General features: G+C 44.9%; 1 long non-coding RNA gene across 1 annotated transcript; it reads right to left on the bottom strand.

The window, feature by feature from the left end:
* Positions 1 to 1,179: 1,179 nt before the first annotated feature.
* On the bottom strand, positions 1,180 to 26,746 carry LOC129629846 (uncharacterized). The gene is made up of 4 exons (XR_008703347.1): positions 26,161 to 26,746; positions 24,695 to 24,734; positions 11,428 to 11,609; positions 1,180 to 1,564 (listed from the first exon to the last, which is right to left on the bottom strand). It is a non-coding gene; the product is annotated as an uncharacterized LOC129629846 (long non-coding RNA).

The raw sequence follows: 26,746 nt of genomic DNA, 5'->3' as shown, positions 1-26,746 counted from the left end.
ACAAGTTCAGGTCGTGACTTTCTAACCAGTCAGCTACATATCAGAGCTTCCCATGCTTGAGTTCGATTGGTTTGCTTTGGCGGCTCATAGAACTCAGAGAAACTTTTTACTTACTAGATCACCTGTTTGTTGTGAAAAGATAAAAACTCAGGAACAAACAGTTGGAAAAGAAGCACAGGGCAAGGGGTGGGGAAAGGGTAAAAAGGCTCCATGTCCTCTCCAGGTGCATCGCTCTCCCCGAATCTACATGTGTTCCCCAACTCAGAAACGCACAGAACCCCATCCTTCTGGGTTTCTATGGAGGCTTCATCACATAGGCACCATTTATTAAATCATCAGCCACTGGCATCTGAATCAGCTTCCAATCCCTCTCCCCTTCCCATCTCAGGTTACCAGGGTGCTTTCCAAAAGTAGCCTTATTAGCATAGCAAAAGACATCTTCATTGTTCTCACTACTTAAAAAATTCCAGTGGTTTTAGGAACTCAGTGCCAGAAATGGGAACAAAGACCAAATATGTATATCTTATTATAAATCACGATGTCACTTTAAATAGTAATGATGTTTCAGAGCTTTTGCTCTTGGGGTGCAGAGCTGCCCATCAGAGGAGGCTGCAAAAAGAAGCCCTTTGGCTTTGCCACAGCTCTCTTAGCTCCTCTCCACACCTTCCCCAGCACAACTGCGTTTGTGTGTGTGTGTGTGTGTGTGTGTGTTTATCTTAACCCTTTGCATTAACTCTCTCGTCCTTTACTTGACACACCCACCTCACAGACACACACATCTGGCTCTACATGGGCCAGGTGTTGCTCAGTTGACCGTGTCTTAGGCTCTGACCAATTTAAGCCACTTGGAGCAGGATGCTGGGGTACTATGAGAATCTGAGGGGTACCCAGAGATTTATGATGTGCTGTTTGGAGAAGGAAATGGCAACCCACTCCAGTGTTCTTGCCTGGAGAATCCCAGGGATGGGGGAGCCTGGTGGGCTGCCGTCTATGGGGTCACACAGAGTCGGACATGACTGAAGTGACTTAGCAGCAGCAGTTTGGTTTGCAGTGCCAAGGAGGGCTGCCTGCCAAACTGGGCAGGTCAGACAGGAACAAGGTGGGGCCTCACTATCGATCTGTAGGTTTGAAGGGGTATTTTATAAGCAATATTCACATGCTTGGTTTCAATCAGTGTCTTTATAACGTACCGATTTCATGGGCTGGAGTTGATCAGTATGAACTTTGAACCGCAATGAGTCACGTGTGAAGGAGAAATTTAAATTTAGCCAAGCAGGGGTGAAATGTCCTTCGTGCTGAGGTTGGGTCTCATTTTCGCTTCGGGCGTCGTGCTCTCCAGAATGTGGCCAAGCGGGTGGCCGGGGCCGGAAGTCCAATGGGGCCATGACAGTGTCCACAGGCACAGTGAGGTGGTTGTGGGCTCTTGCTTCAGAGTCAGGAAGCCAGGGCTCCACCAGCTCCCGTGACGTCTCAGTTGTCTAAGGGCATGTTTCTCAGTTCTCTAGTCTGTTTCCTCACTTCTTCAAGTTTAGATGATAATAACAGATTCTTTCCCCAAAAGTTGCTGTGAAGATCAGAAGAATAGTGCATGTAGAGTGTTTAACATAATTTCTGGCATCATCCCAAGTGTTCAATAAATTAGAAGTGCACTTTTTTCAAAATATAAGTCAAATGACATTATTTATCTGTTCAAAGCTGGCCACGGCTCCCCATCTTACCCAGAGTAAATGTCAAAGTACTTAGAAAGCCTACCATTCCCATGATGCTCCGTGACCAGGACCCCACCATCCCTTTCTGACTGCTCTCCTCTCATGCATTCTGCTGCGGCCACACTGACTTCTTTGCTATCCTTGAATGCCACAGGCCTTTGCACTGGCCCGTCTAGAACCATCTGCCTAAAGCGCTCCAATATTTGCATAAATTCTCCCTCACTTCCCTTAAGGTTCAAATGTCACCTTCTCTTTGAGGCCTTTACTGAATTCTCTGTCTCTAAGAACCCAAGTTGTAGGCTCCCTGGGGTGCCTTAATGCCCTTTCCTGCCTTCTGGATTCTCATCAGCGCCTATGACCTTCCATTTGTTAATTAATTTGCTACTTTATCATATTTAGTGTCTGCAGACACTAAACATTCTCAGTAGAATGGAAACACCACGAGGATGGAGATTTTCCTGTTTATCCATATACCCCCAGAGTCTAGATGTCATAGTACCCAATGAGTTGGTGCTCACTAGGTATTTATTCAGTGGAAGACGCATTATTTGTTATAGATATGAATGAGGTCACAGAAGCTCAAACAGCCTTGTTTGCCTTTGCATGGTCTTTCCTGCATTTCTTCCCTTTCTAACTAGTTTAACTATTTTTTTTTTTTTACTGGAATGATGATGTTTGTTTACTATACAAAGAACATAGCAAGAAGCATCTAATAACATGGTTTCTGTACAACATCCCTTCCAGATCTTCAAGAGTTCAAGGCTGTGTTCAACAGTGTTCCAGGAGCACGCACCAGAGCTTAGGATAATTTTCGACAGCAGAGTCTTCCAGAGTGTCAAGATCACAGGCCAGAGTAATGAGCATGGACCAGACTGTCATGTCCAAGAGAGCCAGAGGAGAAAGCTTCTGGCAGAAAGAGGCAAGACTAAAGGATCGGGGGCCACTGGGAACTGGTGGCAGGGAGCAGCGATGAAGGCAGATGAAGCCTGGGGGTCCTGGGGTTCTGGGGCTGCAGGAAGGGGTGTGACCCCAAATCACAGTGCAGACAGAATGGAATAGTTATACTCGAAAGCAACATCTGAGTGCAACGTTCATTTGCCTTGAACCCTACCCAAAGAGGGGACGTGGCTGCCAAATGGATCGCATAATGATGCCAGTTTTTTAATCAATAATGTAGCTGAGGGTGGAGGGGAGGGGTGGGGGCATTGAGGCGAGGTGGAACTCACTGTCATCCAGTAACAGCTCATCTCCTGTGGACTGGAAGGACTGGCTGCAGCACAGCCGGGATGGCTGCCGGCCAGAGCTTTCAAGTTGACCATTCTTTGGTTTTCTCCTTTTTCTTTCCCTTTCTCTTCCTTCCTACCTCCCTCCCTTTTTTATTTCTTTCCTTTCTCCCATTCTTTCCTTTTTTGGTTTCATTTTCTGTTTTTGGTTCCTATGTATATTAGTGGGGTTTTGTGTGTGTGTATGTGTGTATGTGTGTGTGTTTTTCTTGGTACATTTCCTATTGATTTCTCTTATTTTGAAGTTGATTTCCCTTTGAAAATTCTGGCTTGCCTGGCTTGAGTGAAAACACACAAGGAAAAAAGACGGTGGTTTTGTCCATGTTGGACCCTAGAGAGTGGTCCTCCAGGGCCAGGAGCAGTGGGGTCAGGGCCTCCCTCAGAGAGACCGTCTTCAGGGGCAGGGACTAGCAGGCTCACTCACACCACAGATCTCCGCCACCAGGAGACCCTTCCTCACCTCAGAGGGCTTCTGAAAGTGTAGCCAATTCCCTGGGACCAACCTCTGTTTTAAAATATAAGATATAAAAAGAATTTTTCAGGAAACAACTGCCAATGAAGATCAGAGCTTGTTATACTCACAGATCCCAAGAGGAGGGGGCTACGTGGGGAAGCATCAGGGTCACCAGCAGAGGCAGGGAGGAAATCTGAAGCTGGAGACACTTTCCATGGGGAAGAATGGATTAGACAGGTAAGCAAGCCTAGGATGGGCTGTTTGAATAATTTCAGCAGGTTCTGGGGCACAGGGGTGTCCCTAGGTGCCTGGGACCTCTGTGGGATATTAGAAATGTGGATAGTGGCCTGGAGTGTGAGAGTCTGATCTAGGAGGTGATTGGTTTACAAGGCATGTTTGCAAGACAGGTAAGCTGTTTGCTATCTCTAGGAATTAGCTGGGAGAGGCAGTCTCACTGGGTTATCAAGGCCCCAAGTGTCAAAGCATCAAAAACACAGAATAAAAAGTCTTGATTAATACAGTCCTGGGAGCAGCTTAGTTCAAGGAGGGAAAGGACTAGCCTGGCAGTTGGAAGCCATGAACATAGCATTCACCCTTCTTCTTCCTCCTGAACAATGAAGATAATGTGGATCAGCATGAGGACCCCTCACATCGCAAATATTCTATTATCTTCATCTAAACCGTATCAGTGACCTTCCAAACTCATCTGAGAAAGGAGGGAATGAGGAGGAGGAGATCAGGCATAAAGAGCTGGGACCCACACTGGGTGGGCTGGAGGACACAACAGATGGACAGAAAAGTCACAAGTTTGGGGACTGAGGAAACACAATGAAGGAATAAACTGGGAAGTTGGAGAGGTGAGGTGGCTCAGGATCCACATCTTCCCCATCGGTCCCTTCCAGTTCACCTCTTTTACACAACCTTCCAGGCCAAGTCCAGGCAGACTGTTAGGACGAGATGGAAAAGAAGAGGCAGTGAGTGCGGAGGGTCTTCAGGAAGGAAAAAACCCAAGTGCTTGGAAACTAATTGGTCTAATTATCACTAAAGTGATTGTGACTTGATATATATTTCCTTTCAGAATTACTTGTTTGAAATTGAAGTATAGGTAATTTACAATGCTGTGTTAATTTTTGCTGTACTGCAATAGAATTCATCACACACATATATATGCTTTTCCATAAAGTTTATCACAGGATAGTGAATATAGTTCTCTGTGTTATACAAGAGGACTTTGTTGTTTATCTATCCTGTATGTAATAGCTTGCGTCTGCTAATCCCAGACTCCCCACCGATTCCGTCCCCTGCCTCCCCTTTGGCAAGCACGAGTCTGCTTTCTGTCTGTGAGTCTGCTTCTGTTTTGTAGATAAATTAATTTGCGTCATATTTTAGACTCCACATACAAGTGATATCATATGGCATTTTTATTTAGGGAGAAGACACCTAGAAAGAGAAAGGGACAAAGACAGAGATCACAAGAAAAAGTCAGCCCCTGACACTGCAACACTTTTCAGTCTCAAGCACTACTTCTCCAAAATGAGCTGACGATGACAGGGTATTGGAGCACTGCTTCCTACTTCCTTTCTTGGAAGTTCACAGTTAACATCAACAGCTTAACAGCTCAGGGAAGATTTGAGGTGAAGGGAACCTGTCTAACCATGTTAACCCAGTACTTCCTAAATGATTTCACCATAAAACCCTTTCCCTTCTCCTATTACCATCCCAAGCCCTATACCCTAGGCTAAAGCAATGTATCTTTAATGGTAAGATGTTAGTGACCTTCAAATAAACAAGGAAGACCATCTCTGTCAGGGTACCTGCCTAGGTGTTCGTGTGTGTGTGTGTGTGTGTGTGTGTGTGTAAGTCAGTCGTGTCTGACTCTTTGCAACCCCATAAACTGTAGCCCGCCAGGCTCTTCTGTCCATGGAATTCTCCAGGGAAGAATACTGAAGTGGGCTGCCATTCCAACCTCTCCAGGTACATCCCCACATTAATTGACCCAAGCAGAGTGACTACACAGAGCCAGAACATGGGAAAGCGTGGGTCCGAGGTGAGAGCATCCAATCTGGGGCAAAGCAGCGGGTGATGTGAAGGAGGTGCCCGCTGTTCAGGCCAGCGTGAAATCTGAAGTCCAAGGACAGCAGCTGGATATGGGGTCAGGCAGAAGCCATAGGACCAAGAGCAGGAGATAAATTTTGAGAGCTCGCTCACAGTCAGAGGCAGGTGTTATTGCCCAGGCCCACGGGTAGCATCCTTCCCTTAAAAAGACCACTTGGCTTCAGAGACAAGTGTCTCTCAAGGGGAACCATGGAGCCAGCTGGCATGTAACCACACCTTTGGTTACCTGCCCACAGTCACCAAGAGTAGTAGCAAGGCACTCAGTAATGACTGCTCCAGTATTGTTCATAAGTACAGAACCACGGCTCGATTCCAACCAGACAGAAGATTCAGCTCCCAGACACCAGGGGAGTTGACTTCATCACACGGGCAGAGCCACACTGCTTTCGAGTAGGAGGCGGAAAGGAGCCTGAATGGACCCATTCTCCCCACAAGCTTTACAAAGAGGATGAAGTCTCTAACCGGCCAGTAAAGATCAAAGTGTATCTGACGTGGAATTTGAGTATCACAGACCTGTCAGAATGAGGGAATGGGTCATCACATGTGTGCACAGCAATCAGGATCATAAGGAGGGAGAGAGTGGAGGAAGGAAGTGCACGAATTCTCCAGTCATGGAGACCAACACATTGACTGTGCACCTGTGACCAGCCCTGGGCTAATCACTACCTGGATTATCTCATTTAATCCTCACTAGCTCTGTGCAGCTCGCAGCTCGGGAAGGTTAAGAAGCTCGCCCCAGGTCAGGGGCACCCTCAGGGCTAGAACCTGGCTTTAGTTCTGGCAGTTGATCTCCAGAGCCCACATTAAAACACTGCTTTCTTTCTGTCCTCTCACTGCACCCAGTGACACTTCTCACCTCACAGCGTTTGCTGGGTCCTCCTTCCTTCTCCTGGAGTATCCTCTCCCCACGATATGGCCTCATCTCTCTTTGCTGGCAGTTAGGTCCCTAACCAACACTGCTTGATGGACCTTACACCCAGTGGGCTCTAATTAAGCTGAGATTTGATTTCCCATCTTGAAGGGCTGGAGGTGGGACCAGATACCTTGGGCTGGTAGCCCTTGGTGCCAACTATAGGCATCCCCTCCAGATTCCAGAGCCACCCTCCGCACTCTGCTCCGTGATGAGATACTGGGTGCTGGGGAGCTGCAAGTATGGAGCCATCACAGATGTCTCCATGGGAGGCTCTACCCACAAGTGTGAGAGGGAGACCAGAAGGCAAGAGGAGGAAGAGGACTCTCTCCTGCTGGTCTGCTGGCTGTTCGGTCAGCAATGACCTTGCCTTAGCTCTGCCCTCCACCCTGAACCCAGCTTATGGCTTGTGCACCCTCCTGCCCCTCGGAAGGATCGGCAGCAGCCAGGCCGGGCCCCTCCAGGAGGCAGATCCCCAGTGCCCAGGGCCCCCCTTCCGAGTTTCTTGGCTGCCAGCAGCGACTGGTCAGCACCCCCATTCTGCAAGGACTGGGCCCAGCACTCCGAGACCCTCCTCCAAGCTCCAGGTCTGAGCATCGCAGCGTCTCTCCTCTTTCCCCCAGCCTGGAGGTGCCAAAGTTCATTCCTCCATGTGGGTTCTCACCTCAGTCCTAATGCCAGTTTTTAACCAATCCCCTGTGCTGTAACAGAGTAACTCTTCGATACAATAAATAGAGCAGTTTCTGATTTCCTGAACTGGAACCTGATTCACATCCTGGATATCTCAGGATGATCCTGGGTAGCCCTACAAGCTTGGTTCTCTGTGTGTCGTGATAGTGAAAAGTTGGTTAAAGCACTACTCCCAAACCCCCAGTCCCGACCCCCGATCCAGGCCCAAGCGGCCAGCAGACAGCATCAGAGTTCATCCTCTCGTAGACACACCCAAGAAAGTATTTCCAAAATCAGAGTCAAAATGGATGCTCTTGAGCATTTACTTGTTCTAGACACACGTGAGTCCTCCCAGGACTGGATGTACCGACCAACCGTGTGCCGTGCTTAGTCGCTCAGTGTCCAGCTCTTTGTGACGCCATGGACTGTAGCCCGCCAGGCTCCTCTGTCCATGGGGATTCTCCAGGCAAGAATACTGCAGTGGGTTGCCATGCTCTCCTCCAGACTAACCATGATTGTCATTAACTCTGTCTGAGTCCACAGGCTTTCCTGAGTGCTAGGGCCGCAGGCAGGGGTAGGGGTAAGGGGTCTTTCCTTTCTTGCTCTAAAATCAAGCTATTATGACACAGGAAGGTGTAAATTCAGACTCCTTTAAATGTGAAAAGCGAAAAGTCGGATTGCAGCCCAGTATCCAGCTTATCTTTTTCTATTAATCAATCACCCAGGATTTATCGAGCACAGTAGGTGCCCCCAAGGCACTCGCAGATGCCGGCAGAAGGTAATCTCTCCACATGCACTTACTTCCCTTCACAGCCCCTCTGGGCTCTCAGTGAGGACTCAAGAGACACGTCTCATAATTTCCCCATTGTTGCTGGTCTATTTTTATCCTTCCTGTGTGAATCAAAGTGTGACGTACTGTCCCACTGTTCAAAGCCTGACTGGTAAAGCTTTTGATATCATTTGATATCTTCAAGAAAAATATATGACTTGTTCCCTGACCTCAAAATCAGATTTAAATGATTTCATCATGAAATACCTTATGCTGAGCGGACAGGTGGATGATATCAGTGCGTGGAGAATTTACAAAACCAGCAACTTGCAAAGCCAGGTCTGCACACTCTAGGAGCTGGACTCCTCCTAGAAGAGAGGTGCCAACCTGCTGTCCACACCAGGCTTGGGCCAGAATTGGCCAGTTCTGTCCTGGAGACCTAGCGATCATTCCAGATGGACAGATTAGGAATTAATCATTTAGGGCAAAATGCATCCTAATAATGGCAACTTAATTACAGTAATAATAAATATAATAATAAGGATAATGCTTAGTAATTCTTTAGTACAACTCAAAGTTCTGTATTTATGTTAACCCATTAATATGGGCTGAATCGTGTTCCCCTAAAATGCATATATTTAAGCCCTAACTGTTCATGTATTGAAGCCCTAACATCCAGTACCTCCTAATGTAACTGTGTATTTGGATCATGGGTCTTTAGAGAAATAAGTAAGTTAGACGGGGTCACTAGGGTGTGCCCTAGTCCAATCTGATTGATGTCCTTTTAAAAAGTGGAGATTAGGACATAGAGAGAGGGACCTCGTGGGAACACAGCCACAAAGGCCTTCTGCCAGCCAAGGAGAGAGGTTCTAGAAAAAAAACAACCAAATTTATGCCTTGATCTTTGTCCTCTTGCTACCAGAACTATGAGAAAATAAATTTTTTGTTCTTTAAGCCACTGAGTTTGTGGTCCTTTTTTAGGGCAGCTCTAGCAGAATAATACACCCATGAACTTAAAAAAAAAAAACTTCCTATGGAGAAAAACATACTTTGAAAAGATACACGTACCTTAGTGTTCATTGCAGCACTATTTACAATAGCCAGGACATGGAAGCAAACTAAATATCCATCAACAGAGAAACGGATAAAGATGTGGCATGTACATATACATATATAATGGAATATTGCTGCTGCTGCTGCTAAGTCACTTCAGTCGTGTCCAACTCTGTGCGACCCATAGACGGCAGCCCACCAGGCTTTCCGTCCCTGGGATTCTCCAGGCAAGAACACTGGAGTGGGTAGCCATTTCCTTCTCCGATGCATGAAAGTGAAAAGTGAAAGGGAAGTCGCTCAGTCGTGTCCGACTCTTAGCGACCCCATGGACTGCAGCCCACCAGGCTCCTCCGTCCATGGGATTTTCTAGGCAAAAGTACTGGAGTGGGGTGCCATTGCCTTCTCCTACTCAGCCATAAAAAACAACAAAATAATAATACCATTTGCAGCAACATGGATGGACCCAGAGACTGTCACACTAAGTGAAGTAAGTCAGATAAAGAAAGACATACATCACTTTTATATGGAATCTTAAAAAAAAATGGTATAAATGAACTTATTTACAAAACAGAAATAGAGTCACAGATGTGGAAAACAAATTTATGGTTACCAAGGGGGAGAGGAGGGGAAGGGATAAATTGGGAGATTGGGATTAACCTGTACATGCTGCTATATGTACAATAGATAACTAATAAGGATCTATTGTATAGTACAGGGAAATCTACTCAATACTCTGTAATGACCTATTTGGGAAAAGAATCTTTAAAAGAGTGGCTATATGTATATGTACGACTGATTCACTTTGTTATATACCTGAAACTATCACAACACTGTAAATCAACTATTGCTCAAAAAAAAAAAACCTCCCTGACACAAAGGAAGGTTTACTCGGCTGCACGTTTCCTCATTTTCAGCTGGTAAAAATGAGGCACGAAGACCAGTGGGCTTTGCCTGGCCCCCAGTTCTCCTGTGGATGGATGGGGTTTCACCTGACTCTCTTTCTTGTCTGTTGGCTGCAGCTCTGTTCTTCAGTTGGAGTGATTGGGAACATCAGTATTAAGCAGATATTTTCAAAAAGCAATCAACTCCAGATTTTCCATTATTAATGTGGAATAGAGCTTATACAGAAAATGAAAACACACATATATTTCAAAACCCAATATTAGCCATTAATGTCAACCCAGTCAAACACTCCAGATTTCATCAACTCCTGCTGTTTCCCTTTGAGGAAAATCCTAGCAGTGTTATGAATTCATCTATTATCTTTAACTCTTCATAAAGTATCGAGGTTGACAAAGCCCAAACTTCTCTCTGATAGAAGCATTCTAAAGTTTATCTGTATTCTTGTGGGAGAAATGGAACTTCTAGAGCCTTGGCTTATTTTTAAATGACAAATGCTAAATTAACATTTTGTAAGATGAATCTGACATGTGAAATGGTTGGTATAGTTTTTCTTAATCCTCTGTTTCAAAGAGAAGAAGCTGTATTTTCTTAGATCAACCAACTAAAACCCAGGATTGTATAGATCATCTAGCCTAATAATTTGCTTTTTCTTTTAAGCAGAAGACTTCTTTTTTCAAAAACGACATTTTTGAGGAAGTGCGATGTAGAACAAGATGAAATCTCAGCTTCTCTGGTGGAAGAGAAGATCTTGACCTCTAACACTCAGCCTGCTTCTTGCACCTTCATCTTTCTTGACTCTGAGGAAAATAGTATGAAAACCACAGACCTATTCCAATCCTCACATTTTACAGATACGGAAACTGAGGCCCTGGTGGAAAACATGGCTGTGGCCAAGACTGAGCATCTGACAACAACACAGCCAGACCAGGAACACACATCTCCTGATTCCTGGGTCATGGTCTTTGTTTGTATCACAGTGTGTTGGTAAGACTGCTGCAGAAAAGGGGGCTCCCTTCCAGGGCCCGAGGGTGGACTCTTGTTTAACACCAGGAGATGAATTATTGGGGGAGACACACACAGTGACAAAGAAAAGACTTTATTGGGCAGGGGTGCCTGAGTAGAGACCAGCAGGACTGCTCTGCCATGTGGCAGTCTCAGGTTTTATGGAGATAGGGGTACTTTCTGGGCTGTCTCTGGCCGGTCATCTTGCTTGGCCCGTATTTAGTCTGACACCAGGTCCTTGCTGGTGGTGCGCACATCTCTCAGCCAAGATGAATTTCGGCTCTAAAGATTCTGGGAAGCTGGCAGGACATACTGGAGGCTGGTGTCTCCTCCCTCCTTTCAGCCCCTCCTGAATTTTCCCATTTCGGTTTCAGTGGCGGCACCACGTGCCTTACTGAGGCCTCCTGTTGTGAGACAGCTCAAGGGCTTATCATCATGCCTGGCCAAGGCAGACGGATTCAGCCCATGGTTTCCTAACAATACCAACTTTGTTTGACAGTCTAGCTCCCGGGACCGCCTCAGTGCTTCAACCAGATGCAACTTTCACTGCTAGGACTCACATTGTGGTGAGATACATATGTCCGCGTCAGTTACATCAAGCAAGTCTCTTAAGTACCCAGAATTTGGAGGCAGATTTCCAAACACAGGGTCTCAAATGCTCAGGTCAGGCTTCTCTGCTTGAAGAAATATTCCTATACTCCAACTCAGTGGTTCTCCAACTTTAGTGTACCTTTAGAATAACCTGTGAGTGGGAGAAGAGTGTTAAAAAATAAAGATGCCAGAAATTCTGACTCAGTAGGTTCAGGGTATAACCTGAAGGATCCACAGACAGAGCTTCGAGATCAGATGCCTGACCTTGATTAGTCTTTGTCCTTCAAGCCTTCACTGGATAACTAAAATTTGCTCAAATTTCAGGAACTACTAAATTTTCAACACATTTTCCATGTGACAAGAGCATTATCCTCCTCCCCAGATTCAGAACATCAAACCCCAGGAGGTATCTCTCTTCCACCATAGTGTCCTGGTGAATCCACAGCAACAGGTCGCCAGCTCCGGTGGTCCCCCTGGGAGAAGCAGCAGGAGCAGAGGTAAGGAACAGAGCTCTGTTTGCATGCAGATCGTTTCCATAGAAAATTAAACAAGCAATAATGGCCTGCAGAAAGTATTGTGTATAACCACCACAACAAAAAAATTGTACTTTAAGGGATAGCTCATCTAAATTCGAAAGTAATATTAGCTCTCAAAGGTCCTGCACTCAGATAGGATAGAGGTCAACTTAAGGAGCTGAGGAACCAGAAAGGTTAAGAGTTCATGGTAAAGATCAAATCTTGCACTGAGAAATTCCTGTGTTGAACTGTGCCAAAACCGGATGCTTTTATTGGTAATTATGATGATGATAATTCATTTAACTAGGAATAAAATAGGGCATGATTGTTTACTTCTGCCCATTTCCCCAGACAGGCAGAGAAATGAGAAGAAAAATTTCAGAGGTTTTACTCTTGGCTAAATGATATAATTTCCTCAATTAACCAAGAATAAACATAGCAACAAAATAATTTGCCTTTACCTTATACAATAGTCGTAAATAGACTTCTTACACCTTGCTTGGAAAAGTCAAAGTGGAGACAGGCTGCCAAAGAATTGGAAACATCTTGAGTTTGGTTTCCATCTGAAAAGACACAGTCCTTGGAAACCTGCTCACATTTTCAGGCTTGGCATGAGACTTTCAAAAGCTAATCTTGGTTTCTCTCCTTCCTACTGAACCCATTCCAAGGCCAAGAGATTGTGGGTTGAATTGTGGTGAGATAAAAGATGCTTCTGAGTGCTTGAGGGGAAAGGCGCAGAGATACAGGGGAGAGCAGAGTGCATGTCTGAGAGGAGGTAGACAGTTTGGCTGGGTTTTTTGGAGAATCCTTAATATAAACTAGGAATTGCTGGTGGTCCATGAACATTCTCATGATTACAGCAAAACATACCCTCAGGAAGGGAGTTACTATCACTGAATCAGGCTGCTGGGGGTCCAGGACTGGAGTGCACTAGCGTGTGACTCCTCACTCACATCCCAGAGGAAAAACTTTATAACGGTCAAATTTACACAAAATCACCCAGGTATTATACAATCTTATAAAGCATAAGCTGCAGCCATGTTTCTTCAATAGCGGAGCAGAAACTGATTTTGTTTTAAATCCTTTAAAGAGAATGTTTTGTAAAGAAATTACCAAGACTTTTGTTCAAATGAAACCTCTGCTTATCACCATAAATAAAAATCCTTTTTCCCACTGCATAGTTAAATCTCTTTGATGCCCTCTCTCATTCTATGCTGCCACAGCCTCTTCCTCAGCCTCACACAGACTTTCTAGAAGAGGATGCACAGGAGACATTAGCATCTCCAGGTTGTGAAATGTGACCATGCCCTAAAGTGGCATGAGGCTCATGTTCAGGACCAAGGACAGTGGTCCACGGACTGGCTGCTCCCCTGCTTCTAGCCCCCTTTCCTCTCTTCCCCACTCTAATATCTAGTCACATCACATCCCTGAGCAGAGGAATATGGACCACATGGTTGAGATTAGAAACCAAACTAGGGTTGAACTGCCTTATAAAAATAGAAGCTGCCCCCACCCAAGTTCCACTTTGATCAGTCAACAGATACCTCCAAGTTCAAGGATGGAACCTGTAAAATTCAAAGGATTTACTCACTGTTGCCTCGGGTAAGTCTCCACTGCTGACTTAGTTCTGAAGACGGCAGTTGCTGCCGTGGGGGATGCCGTGGCTGAGAACCTTTGTTTGAACCCCAGAGCCGCAGTGGCTGCTGCATGCTCCCCTGGGTCCTCACACGCTGCTGGGCCAACTCTGCCCTGCTTCCATGTGTCTTTGAGATCATAATGGCATTAGAGAAGCTCAGTCTGAGGCATATGGGTCCAACAGACCAAATCTGGGCCCACAGTGTCGTGAAGTGAGATGCTCAACTCTCAAGAACATGTAGTAAGACATTTGCTCATTTTTGCACCTTCTGGAGCAAGGTCAGAACACAAGCATTTCTGGGAATAATGTGTTTTTGCAAGATAAAACAGAAGGTGAAGAGGATATAACTACATTACAATTCTGTTAAATACCTTTATTTATAGAGATGAAAGTTAGGAAGCAGGATTAATTGCTGCAATATGAGGAAAGTAGAAACTAATTAAAAATGAACATTTTAGCATGCTATCAAAGGGCTGGGTTCTCTTTGAAGGTGCCCTTTACAAACAGAAAGAGTTTACAGCCTGGAGGAACTATCCTTCTCCTGATTTGGTTACAGATTCTCTCTCTCTCTCCTTCTTTCTCATACACACACACACCATATACCTCAGTAAACTTAGAAACTGATATCAGAGGAGGAAGATAAAACGATGGCAAACCCTAGTTAACCCTGGCTTGATAACTCCAGTCTCTCCATTTCAAGGATGAAATGAAACACGAGAGCCTTGAAGTGAGTTATAGAACCTACAACAAACCCAGCAGGGCATCCGGTGCCAACGGTCACGTTCCTGGTCTTGACAGGATCAAACAAAGCCAACAGCAAATAGCCAGCGCCCAGAAGCTTGCAGGGAAGAGGGGCCCATTTGAAGGGGCTGAGGGAAGGGAGAGACAATCAGAGCAGCCTGGGAATTAGATCATCTGATTGAGCTCAGCCTTCCCTCCACTTGAACCCATCCAGGGTAACTGCTTCTTGGAAATCCTCCCAGTGAAGAATAAAGCAGTTATTTTGCACTTCTATGTCCTATGCACCCTTGACACACAGGTTATAGTGATAAATAGGACTGGAGATAATAGGAAAGGAGCCAGACCGTAACCCTAACCCTGACTCTGACCTTAAACCTTAACCTGCATGCCAGTATCCTTTATTACTTTAATAAGGACAACATTAATTTGAATAACAAAGATAAAACTTTCTACACACAAAGCCCATGATGTATGGCTATTTTCATTATTAATAATAAAAATTGACCCATTATTTTATATCACTGCAAGATCCCCTTCTGTGATACCTAATTGCTCTTAAACTTACTTCTGCATCTTCCCAGGTGACTATATTCACTGTCCTCTTGGGTTTGCTCTGTTGGATAGTCCAGCCTCTTGGGTTGAGAAACATTGACATTCAATGTGCTCCCAAACACAAAACATCTCGCACATTTTTCCTACCCCTGTTGCCCCAAATCTCTCATGAATACTACATATCTCTCCCCCACTGTCATCCTCCTTGAGAAGACTACCCTCTAGCTGAGCAAGACACTACACAGTCTGCTTGGGGGAAGTTGCCAGTTCTTTGCTTTTTCCAAGACTTATTAACTTGGGCAGGACCCTAGGAAGGGGAGAAAGGCGTGGGGCCAGGAATGAATATGCTCTGGGGGTGGTGGGTCTCGAGAGGGGGTCTGATGCTTGGTGTGTTTAAACTCCTGCTTTTTCCACTCCTCAGAGGCTCTGTTACTCTGGCCAAATCAATCATACCAGACAGAATTTTGGCAACATGGTGCTTGCATCTAGGGTATCGTTCTGCGTGATAAGCAATTTTGCTATCAGTTTCCCCCAGTACCTGGTGCATAATGTCAGTTGGATTTCAATGTTGTCATGATAAGCTATGGTCTTCTGCAAATGCTATGTAGATATGCCTGCCTAATGGATCTTAGTTATTCCCACAGAGGAGACTGACTTCATCCCCTAGGATTTGCTCTGAGTAATTTCTCTTCAGCTCTCTCCTTGGGAACTCAGCTCCCAGGGATGGAGTGAATCAATGCCCAACCATAATCACTGCTCCTTCCAAGGGAAACTGCCCCCCTTGGGGCTCAGAGGCACAGCTAACAGGTGTCTTTTACAGAGGAGAGACTTGATTTCAGATGGCCATCTTTTTTCTCAGAAATGCAAAGCTGTTTCCAGCCTCTCCGAAGTGTTATAAATAAACAAATAGGGACTTCCCTGGTGGCCCAGTGGTTAAGACCTTAGCTTCCAACGTGGGGGCGTCGGTTCCATTCCTGGTCAGGGAGCTGAGACTCTACATGCTACATGCTCCGGAGCCAAAAAGCCAAAACATGAAACAGAAGCAATATTGCACCAAATTCAATGAAGACTTTAAAATGGTCCACATCAAAAAAAAATCTTTAAAAAATAAAATAATAAATAAACACATACACACACACAGGTATGTGTGTGTGTGTGTGTGTATATATATATATATATATATATATATATATATATATATGTGCATGTATGTGTGTAAAGCTTAAAATCAGGTCAGGAGAGGCTCTCTGATCTTTGCTAACATAAGACAATGATGCCGCTGGGGGGAGAAATCACAGAGAGGCACAAAGGCTTTCCCCCTTGGACAAGGCCCCCATCTGACCGCTCACAAAATCCATTTCCCTGAAGGCCCAGAATTCCCACTCAAGGCTTCTTCTCTGTCCTAGGAGCCCTCCTCTCCACAGCGGCATGCTTCCTTCATGTGGAATTGGAGATGAATCATCATCTTGGAGAAATGACTTTCCGTGGGGCCAGCTAAGCCCACTGAGGCTCTCAGTTGGGTGGCAGCCGCCCCCCGCCCCCCGCCCCGCCCAGCCCCAGACGGAGTTATATGAGGACCTGTGGAAAAAAATTAAAATCCTGGATGGAAGCTGTGGGGGCTGAAATGAACCAGCCTATTACCCAGTGCCTCTCTGACGGTGTGGGTTAATTTATCACAGGGAATCCAATCACTTCTTATAAAATCGGAGCAGGTTTCATTTAGTTTGATGAGGTATATTGCAAGATTTCAGAAAATCAATTTTACTGAGAGCCATATTAAGCCCCAGGGAATATAACACTACATGTACCTCACATAAGTTTTTGTTATTACTCAGAGGATCGCTGGGGAAATTATATACTTAGTCCAATGAAGGGTAATGGCTACCTTCATTGTCTTGGGCAGCTCTCACCCTGCTTACCTCTGTGAAATAACAAATAAAAATGGTAGGGCTCCAAACTGGTACTTATCTAAGCTCTGCAGAGCCAGATGCATGATAAGAGTGAGTAAATGTGACTTGATTTCCCAGAGATGCTAACCCCTTACCGTATGGGATGATAAGAACCCACGCTCAGCTGTTATGGCTACTATGTATTTTGACCAAAGCCCTATTCTGATGGAGTCCTCTAATTTGAGTTCTCAGAGCAGTGTTTGCAAAGGAAGCCACGGTGGGGGCTAAAATTGCTTTCAACCAATCTGCCAGGTTAATATTTCCTGAGAGGTATATTTCTTAGTGAGAAACTTTTCCTCCAATGGCTAAGGAATATTTCTATCTATAGTCATCTGGTCTCTTGGAGACTTTGGCTTGTAAAGCAATAAACCAACCTAGCTTTTTATGGGGCCCCCAACTTGAAGCTGGTGGCAGGGAGTGCACACTCCACTGGACTTTGGTGATAACTTCCTTCTCCAAAGGCCATTGGAACCGAAAGCAGTGGGTATAGGGAGTGTGTGTTGGGAAGAAGCGGGAGCTTGTGGTGCTTCAATCCAGCTGCATCCCACAAACACCACAGCTGCTCTTATGTATCCTCGGTCTAGGACTGTGTTGTGCAATGTGACAGTGATTATCCCCATGTGGCTATTTAAACTAGATCACTTAAAGTTAACATAATTAAAAATTAAATTCCTTAGCTGCACTTGCCACATTTCGAATGCTTGGTAGATATGGTGGTTAGTGGCTACCATCATTGGACAGCACACATCTAGAGCATTTACATCCATCGCAGAAAGTTCTAGTGGACTTCGCTGGGTGGCCATTTAGTTCTTGAGATTTGATAGCTATTACATGGATCTGAGAGTTTAGTTCAGGCTAAAGTCACTGCCCATATGATACAAGGGTCCTTCATTTCCAGATCCTCTTTCACCAGCGTAAACTGGGGCTATACATGACCTCTAGATGGTCTTTGGGTCAGAGAACCTCTCTTCCACCATAGCAGAAACAGCCACAGGAAAAACTCAGAACTGGTTTTAGAAATTAAGAAATAAGGATGAAAACTGTACATTGTAGGACAAAGCTGGTATTTAGGAATCTATGGGGAAAAGGTTTTCATTAGTTCTGTATGCAAGTCAAGAACAGTTAGAACCAGACATGGAATAATGGACTGGTTCCAAATTGGGAAAAGTGTACGTCAAGGCTATATATTGTCACCCTGCTTATTTAACTTCTATGTAGAATACATCATGAGAAATGCCAGGTTGGAAGAAGCTCAAGCTGGAATCAAGATTGCAGGGAGAAATATCAATAACCTCAGATATGCAGATGACACCACTCTAATGGAAGAAAGCGAAGAGGAACTAAAGAGCCTCTTGATGAAAGTGAAAGGAGAGTGGAAAAGCTGGCTTAAAACGCAACTTTCAAAAAAAATAAGATCATGGCATCACTTCATGGCAAATTGATGGGGAGAATAAGGAAACTGTGACAGACTTTATTTTCTTGGACTGCAAAATCACTGCAGACTGTGACTACAGCCATGAAATTAATAAATACTTGCTCGACAGTGTATTAAAAAACAAAGACATCACTTTACTGACAAAGGTCCATATTGTCAGAGCTATGGTTTTTCCAGAAGTCATGTGCGGATGTGAGAGTTGAACCATAAAGAAGGCTGAGTGCCCCAGAATTGATGCATTTGAACTATGGTGTTGGAGAAGACTCTTGAGAGTTTCTTGGACTGCAAGGAGATCAAAACAATCAATCCTAAAGGAAATCAACCCTGAATATTCATCGGAAAGACTGATGCTGAGGTTGAAGCTCCAATACTCTGGCCACTGGATGCAAACAACTGACTCATCAGAAAATACCCTGATGGTGGGGAAGATTGAGGGCAAGAGGAGAAAGGGGCGACAGAGGATGAGATGGTTGGATGGCATCATCAACTCAATGGACATGAGTTGGAGCCAACTCTGGGAGATAGTGAAGGACATGGAAGCCTGGTATGCTGCAGTCCATGGGGTTGCAAAGAGGCAGACATGACTGAACGACTAAATAACAACGTCAGTTCTTGCCCTGTACCAAGACCAAACTTTTCTACTGTCCCTTTGTGTCCTATTTTATATTTCACATATACATAATGTTATACAATATTTGTCTTCTCTTTGACTTGCTTCACTTAGTATGATAATCTCTAGATCTATCCATGTTGCTGCAAATGACATTATTTCATTCTTTTTCAGGCCTAAGTAGTATTCCATTGTGTATATGCACCACATCTTTGTCCATGTATTTAAGTTGTTTCCACATATTGGCTATTGTAAATAGTGCTGCAATGAACACTGAGGTTTTCATGTATCTTTTCAAATTAAAGTTTTATCTGGATATATGACTAACAGTGGGATTGCTGGACCACAGGGCAACTTTATTTTTAGTTTTTAAAGGAACCTATCTATGAAACAGAGACAGACTCAGACAAAGCGGGCAGACTTATGGATGCTAAGGGGTGGAGGAGAGGGGAGGATTGGAAGTTAGGAGTTAGCATATGTAAATTATTATACATAGATGGATAAACAACAAGGTCCTACTATAATAGAACAGGGAACTATGTTAAATATCCTGTAATAAATCATAATGGAAAAGAATATAAAAAAGAATATATGTATATTTATGAATCACTTTGCTGTACAGCAGAAATTAACACAACATTGTAAATCAACTATGCTTTAATAAACTTAAAAAAATCTCCAGTGTCATGAGAGGAACTGATTCCTCCTGAATTCACATGTTAAAGTCCTAAACTCCAGTATCTCAGAATGTGACAGTTTCTGGAGATAGGATGTTGGAAGAGATAATCAAAGTGAAATGAGGCCATTAGGGTGAATCCTAATCAGATGTGACCGGTATCCTTATAGGAATAGATGAATGGGACGCTGACACCCAGAAGGAGCCATGAAGCGTAGACAGATGATGGCCATCAGCAGGCCAGTGAGAGAGGCCGTGGAAGAAACCCATCCTGCCAACACCTTCATCTCAGACTTCTGACCTCCATGGACTGAGTGGTTTGAACAACAGAAGTGCATTTTCTCAAAGTTGTGGAGGCAGCCCTAGCAAAAGAATGTACCTATCATGCAGATTCTTCCTAGAGCAAACCAGAGGCCTCTGCAACAGATACCATGAGATTTTTTTCAAATCGTTGGGAATTCCCGGGCAGTCTACTGGCTGGGACTCTGTGCTTTCATTGTGGGTTCTGGTTGAGGAGCTAAGATACTGTAAACTGTGGCACAGCCAAAAAAAAATTCTTTAAATCAAGCTGGAGATATTTTGAGGATACATTGCCCATCATCACAGTTTTTCCCTCAAGCCTAACAAAGTAGCTATTTGCACAGAGGATTATTATGCCTTTTCCTGTAGGGCAATTCAAGCTTTGATGCTACTCACAGAGCCAGTGGGGAACTGGAACTCAGAAGTGACAGACAAATTACCCATGAGAAAGGGCAGAACATTTCAGAAGAGTGTTTAAAAAATCATTTTACCTTCACTGATATTTTGCTGTGACATCCTTTATTGATTTCTACATGTCAACTCTAAATTACATCTGTGTGTGTGTTTACACACATTGGGTAGAGTTAATCACATTCACAATATATAGATTTAGCAGCTATTCATATATCACTCCTTTTCAAGGTGTTTAACAACAATTAATTAATGTAACATGCAACCAACCGCATGTTCAACATAACAGCCCACAGGGAATGGGATGCAAACTTTAAAACCCAGTGAAGTTCTGATGCTAATATTTTTCGTTTGGTAGGATTCCTGGGGGAAATGCCCAGTTGTCAACTCCTGAAGAGAGATCGGAATATCTAGATAAGAGAAGGTCTTGGATATGGATGTGGGCGCGCTCAGTCATGTCTGACTCTTTGAGACCCCATGAACTGTAACCCACCAGGCTCCTCTGTCCATAGGATTTTTCAGGCAAGAAAACTGGAATGAGTTGCCATTTCCTACTCCAGGGGATCTTCCTGACTCAGGGATCAAACCCTCGTTTCTTGTGTCTCTTTCATTGGCAGGAAGATTCTTTACCACTGAGCCACCTGTGAAGGGCTTAATATTATCCAATTAGTTATCTGTGTATCTTAACCTTTTCTGTAATAGAAATTTTTTCGATTTTTTTTTCTGGCAGCATTGCAATCTTGCATTTAAAAAAAATTTTTTTTCTGTCAGATTGAACAAAAGAAACATCATTCAAGTAATAGTTTGAAACAAAACATTTGCATGACATTTGAGAATTACAAGATGTTTTTAGAGCCAAAATTTTCATTGGATACCCACCACACTTTTTAAAGTTAGGTTATTTCTCCCATTTTGCAGATAAGGTAACTAAAGATTGGAAAGCTTAAGTGACCTTCCAAAACTTTCACAGCTAGTTCCATAGGGAGCCAAGACAAAACTTTACATTTGGGATTTTAACCAGTCTGTTACATGTCTCAGAGGGAATGATGCTGAAACTGAAACTCCAGTACTTTGGCCACCTCATGCGAAGAGTTGAATCGTTGGAAAAGACTCTGATGCTGGGAGGGATTGAGGGCAGGAGGAGAAGGGGATGACAGAGGATGAGATGGCTGGATGGCATCACTGACTTGATGGACGTGAGCCTGAGTGAACTCCAGGAGTTGGTGATGGACAGGGAGGCCTGGTGTGCTGCAATTCATGGGGTCGCAAGAGTCGGACACGACTGAGCGACTGAGCTGAACTGAACTGAACATGTCTCCATATGCCTTTGTCCTTCCACCATGGCACACCATCCCAGGAGAATGTCCCCGGGGTGCTCTCCATGAAGCTGCCCTTACCCTTCATCGGCACTGCCCACTGTGGGCTTCTCCTGCCTGAGAAGATGGTTCTACAGACAGACAGGTAATTCCAGGGGAGACACGGATGAGACCCACGGCATCTCCACAGAGGCCACGGTGAATCCATTCCCTCAGTCTCTTCTGTCTCATCCCACTGACTTTTGCCTACTGAGTGAGGTGGAGTTAGGAACAACGGATCTAGAGTGGGGAGTGGGCTTCCAGAAGCCATAGATAGGAACAGAGTGACCAAGGTGTGAAAAGCTGAGATGAGCTTCCTTCCCTAGCATCCCCTGCAGTCTTTACCACCTGCCTCACTTGTCTGGAGTTAGCCCTGACATGCCTTCCATGATGCGCAACCACCCTGTACTGGGGAAAATCGCAGAGGTATTCTGGCGCTGGTCTGTGATACAGTAAGGACCTGCCCTCGCCCTCAGCCCCCTTCTCAAGAATGCTTTTCTAGCACAACCTTCCTGGGTTCCCAGATTGGTCCTTGCACTTAGTGGACCAATCATGCTACCTGGACCACATCTGATGCTATGATATTTGGTGTCCCAACCAATGCAGGCAGGTCACCAGGGTGGCCAATGAGCTCTGAGGAGGCTTGGCACAGACTCGTCCCAGTAGAGCTGCTCTGTATTAGATGATGACGAGTGGACCTAATCAGACATCTCTCTTAGCAAACATGAACGCTGTGTGTGCACTCAAACTATAACCCAAAGAACTCAGGTTCTCTCCTCCCTGGACCTGAGAGAGCCGAGGACCTGAGCATCTGTGGCTAATGAAAAACAGGAATCCTATTCTGTTCCCTTCCCTTGTGTCCTGGAATCAGCCCCCATCACCCAAGGAGGTCCAGGTAAGTCTCTTCTGGGCAAGTTTAATAACCCCCTTGATGGAGTATGGTTCTAGGTCTCTGAGAAGTTCTGGGAGACTACAGAGAAATACAAGACACACAAAAATAACCTCACTAGCTCACCAGAGGGACACTGGCCAAGATGCCAATTTTTCTTTAAGATGCCAATATTTAAGTTATTCTTTCCCAAGTTTTTATTGTCTGCTTCCTTGCATCGTTGGGCTAAGAAAAAAAGGTATTGAATATTCTCCCCAAAAGACTCCTGTGGAAAGTAGCTGAAAACTGTCAGAACAGATAAAGCAGAGATTACTGCTTTCTTTCAGGTCTGTTGCCTGATTTCCCTGCTGTGGACAGTAGTGATCTGCCTAGAAACCAGGCATGTGTTAATTTGCATGATTGTGTTAACTAACTAGCAGCCACTCCATCCCAGCCCCAGTATAACCTAAATTAGTTCAACAGGAGTAGGTGGTTTAATTCGTACATTATTTACATTTGCTAATAAACAAGCAATTTGAGTTTTGTTCTCTTGGGGACAGAGCCAGATCTCTGCTGAGAATTTGACCTGGAGAAATTCACCCTGTATATTCCTCTCATCCCAGATATCAACTCTGACCCACTCTTCGAGTTTTCATACAGAGAAAGTCTAGGTGGAACTTCTCTCCAGCAGCTCCACGCCCCAATTCATTGGAAGGACTGATGCTAAAGCCAAAGCTCCAATACTTTGGCCACCTGATGGGAAGAGCCAACTCACTGGGAAAGACCCTGATGCTGGGAAGGCAGATGATGAGATGGTTAGATAGCATCACCGACTCAATGACATGAACTTGAGCAAACTCTGGGAGATACTGGGACAGGGAAGCCTGGCATGCTGCAGCCCATGGTCACAAAGAGTCAGACACAATTGAGTGACCGAATAACAACAGTCCTCAGCCTCAGTCCAGACTGCGGAGGTAAACAGCCCTGTCTAACCCAGGTTCCAATTAGGGCTCACCCTGGCTACCAAAGGGCCCTGGCTGCCCCCACCCTGGGAGACCTGGGCTTCCACTGAGCTGAGACCCAGAGCTCTGGAGTACCCATTCTCAGATGGGTTTTCTGCCTGGGTGTCTAATTCTTCTTGGTTTCTTTCTGGCTACCTGCCTAGTTGGTCATGTCTCTTCCTAAAATTGTGCCTGTCTACTCCAGCCCTGAGAGCCCCTTTTTCTGAGACTAACATCTCATCATGAACTTAGGAGCTGCCAGATGTAGTCACCCCTAAAAGGACCCCAAACAAAGAACCCTTGGAGCCTCCACCACTGAGTTTTGTCCACCTATTAAGTGTGACCACAATCAAAATGCTAGTAATAACACATTAAAAATACTAGTAATAATAGCCAGCATTGATTGTGCTATTTCTTTGTGTCAGGAATTTTGCAGAAGTTAATGTTCACATAATTGGATGGTGGAGGAGACAAGCTCAGGAAAGTTAAGCATCTTGCCCTAAGTCACACAGAAAGTCATGAAGAGCTGGAATTTAGTCTGTCTGGATTCAGGCCCCCCATGAAACCATGCTCGTGTCACTCACCTCCCACACCTGTTTAATTATCGCCCACTGCTGCCTCCTAAGCTCACTTCAGGGCAGGGAGAGCTGGTACCGCTGGATGGCTTAGTTTGGGTGTTAAGGACCAGGGATGGGTGTCAGGAAGCCCCCAGATGTGACTAAAACTGTGTGGGACCCAAGCATCAATACTGAGCCCAGTCAGAGAGAGGCCTGAGCCTCACAGCCAGAGACATGTGCTGACTGGACAAAATACTTTGCAGAGATTCCCCACCCTATATGAAAAGAGTATAAACATATATGCACTGGAATATTACTCAGCCATAAAAAGGAATGAAATTGTGCCATTTGCACAATTTTGAATGGACCCAGAGACTATCATTCAGAGTGAAGTTAAGTCAGGAAAGAGAAAAACAAATATGGTTTATTAATGCATATATGTGGAATCTAGAAAAATGGTATAGATGAACTGATGTGCAAAGTAGAAATAGAGTCACAGATGTAGAGAACAAATATATGGACACCAAGAGGGGAAAAGGGGGGTGGGATGAATTGGAAGATTGGAATCGATATATATACAAAATATACATAAAATAGGTAACTATTTTATGAGAATAAATGAGGACCTACCATATAGCACAGGCGATTCTGCTCAGTGCTCTGTGGGGACCTGAATGGGAAGGAAATCAAAAACAGGTGGGGTATATGTATACATACAGCTGATTCGCTTTGCTGTACAGCAGAAACTAACACAGCATTGTAAAGCAACCATACTCCAATAAAAATTTATTTAAAAACCCAGTGAGGTCTGTAGCTCTCCTCTTAGAGATGGCACCCAAGGTACTTTCCCCAAGTGGCCATAACTGCTGTTGAGTCAGGGGATCTGGCTGCCTGATGCCAACTAGAAAGACAGCAGCATCGTACCTCCAGATGACTGTCACGCTGCCTCAAATGAACTACAGTCGAAGGTGGTGGTGGAAGCACTGAAGGGGATAAATTCTGGGCTATCATTCAGCGTTCAGAAAAGGTTGTTTGTTTCATGCTGGTTGCTACTAAATGCAGTGATGTCATGAGGTATTATGAGTCTTACCCACCCCAAACTGCTTTTCTCCACCAAAGGGAACCCAAGAGTGGCGTGTGACTCTCTGGATCCCTTCCCTACATGGCTCCCTTGCAGCACCTGAGGTTGGTCCCTGGGCTCTAACCACTTTCCTTGGGCATATTCATAAGAGAAAAGAGACCAGCCCCATCAGGGAAGCTCCGTGAGCAGCTCTTCTTTCCCAATACCTCTTCTCTCTAAAAGGACATGGCACTTCTATTTTACAACAGTTTCAGCCCTGCTCTTCACTACGGTTCCTGGGACTTGCAATGGGCTCCTGACCCAGAGGAAAAGTCAGTGACAAGAAGGGCGCTACTAAGGACTGAATGTTTGTGCTCTCTGAAAATTCACATGTTGAAACTCGAACCCCCAAGGTGATGGTAATTGGAAATGAGGATTTGGGATTAATCATATCATGAGGCTGGGCCCTTGTCTGATGGGATTAGTGCCCTTATAAAAAGAGACACAGAGCTCTCTCCCCCTCTACATGCCCCCCTCCTCCCCATTTCCCCATGTCAGGACACAGACAGAAGAGAGCTGTCTGCAAGATGGAAGGAGAGTCCTCACTAGAAGCTGAATTGGACAACATCTTGATCTTGGATTTCCAGCATTCAGAACCATGAGAAAATAAATTTCTGTTGTTTAAATGCCCCAGTCTATGCTGTTTTGTTATGGCAGCCCAAGCAGACAGAGACCCGCAGACAGAAGCCGCAGAATGAGAGAGAACCCGGTAGGCAGCATTAGTCTAGACGCTGAGGCAGCCAGCCTGCTCGTGAAAAGGCAGAGCTCTGCAAGCCCTTCTTCCAGCCGTCCTTGCCTGTTTACAGGCAGAAGCAGCAGCTGCCTTCAGCTGGAGGCATGAAGTGCTCTGAGAGTTCCACCTGCCACACACACCTCTGTGCCACAGTGCTGGGGCTCCCTGCCCCTCACCTGGCAAGAAGTCTTCCTGCCGAATGAGCTAATGGGTTTGGAGAAAAGAAGACTCTGGGGTACTCACCATCTCAGTTGTTAACAGGGTTTCTCACTTGGTTTTTTGTGGCTGCAAGGACTTTTCTTTGGAGTAATTTAAGCGAGGCAGGAACTCAATGGCTGGTACCTTGACAAGATCACCAAGGTCTTCAGATCTTAGGGTTCAGGAGCGCAACTTGTGAGTTCATGGGAGTTCTGGATGATTGGTTCAGGCTAATCAAACTCATGAAACTGGCTGACAGCTGCTGAGTACATTTTTTTTCCCAAATGGAAAGTATTTTTGAAAAACGAAATTACTAACTCAAGGCAAGGTCACAGAGCGAGGCATAGGAAGATTTTTAATGGTTGATGTCATCAAGCTTTAATGAGCCTCTGCCTTAATGAGGAGCACCTCCCAGTGGGCCAGAAGACCTGGGACCAATCAAAGCACCCACCCCTCTGGCCAGGGCCAGAGACAAATAGGAGCTCTTCAACTTGTTCTTCATCTTTATGCTTTTAAATATCCCAAGTAGAGCAACTACTCGTTTCTATCATTAATGTGGTACTGTTTCCATGATTAGTATTTTAATCAGTTCAGTTCAGTTGCTAAGTCGTGTCCAACTCTTTGTGACCCC

This window comes from Bubalus kerabau, chromosome 16 (genome assembly GCF_029407905.1).
Source record: "Bubalus kerabau isolate K-KA32 ecotype Philippines breed swamp buffalo chromosome 16, PCC_UOA_SB_1v2, whole genome shotgun sequence".
NCBI classification, from domain to species: Eukaryota; Metazoa; Chordata; class Mammalia; order Artiodactyla; family Bovidae; genus Bubalus; species Bubalus kerabau.
The sequence above is the reverse complement of the archived record's forward strand: the minus strand, read 5'-3'. Positions and strand labels throughout refer to the sequence as shown.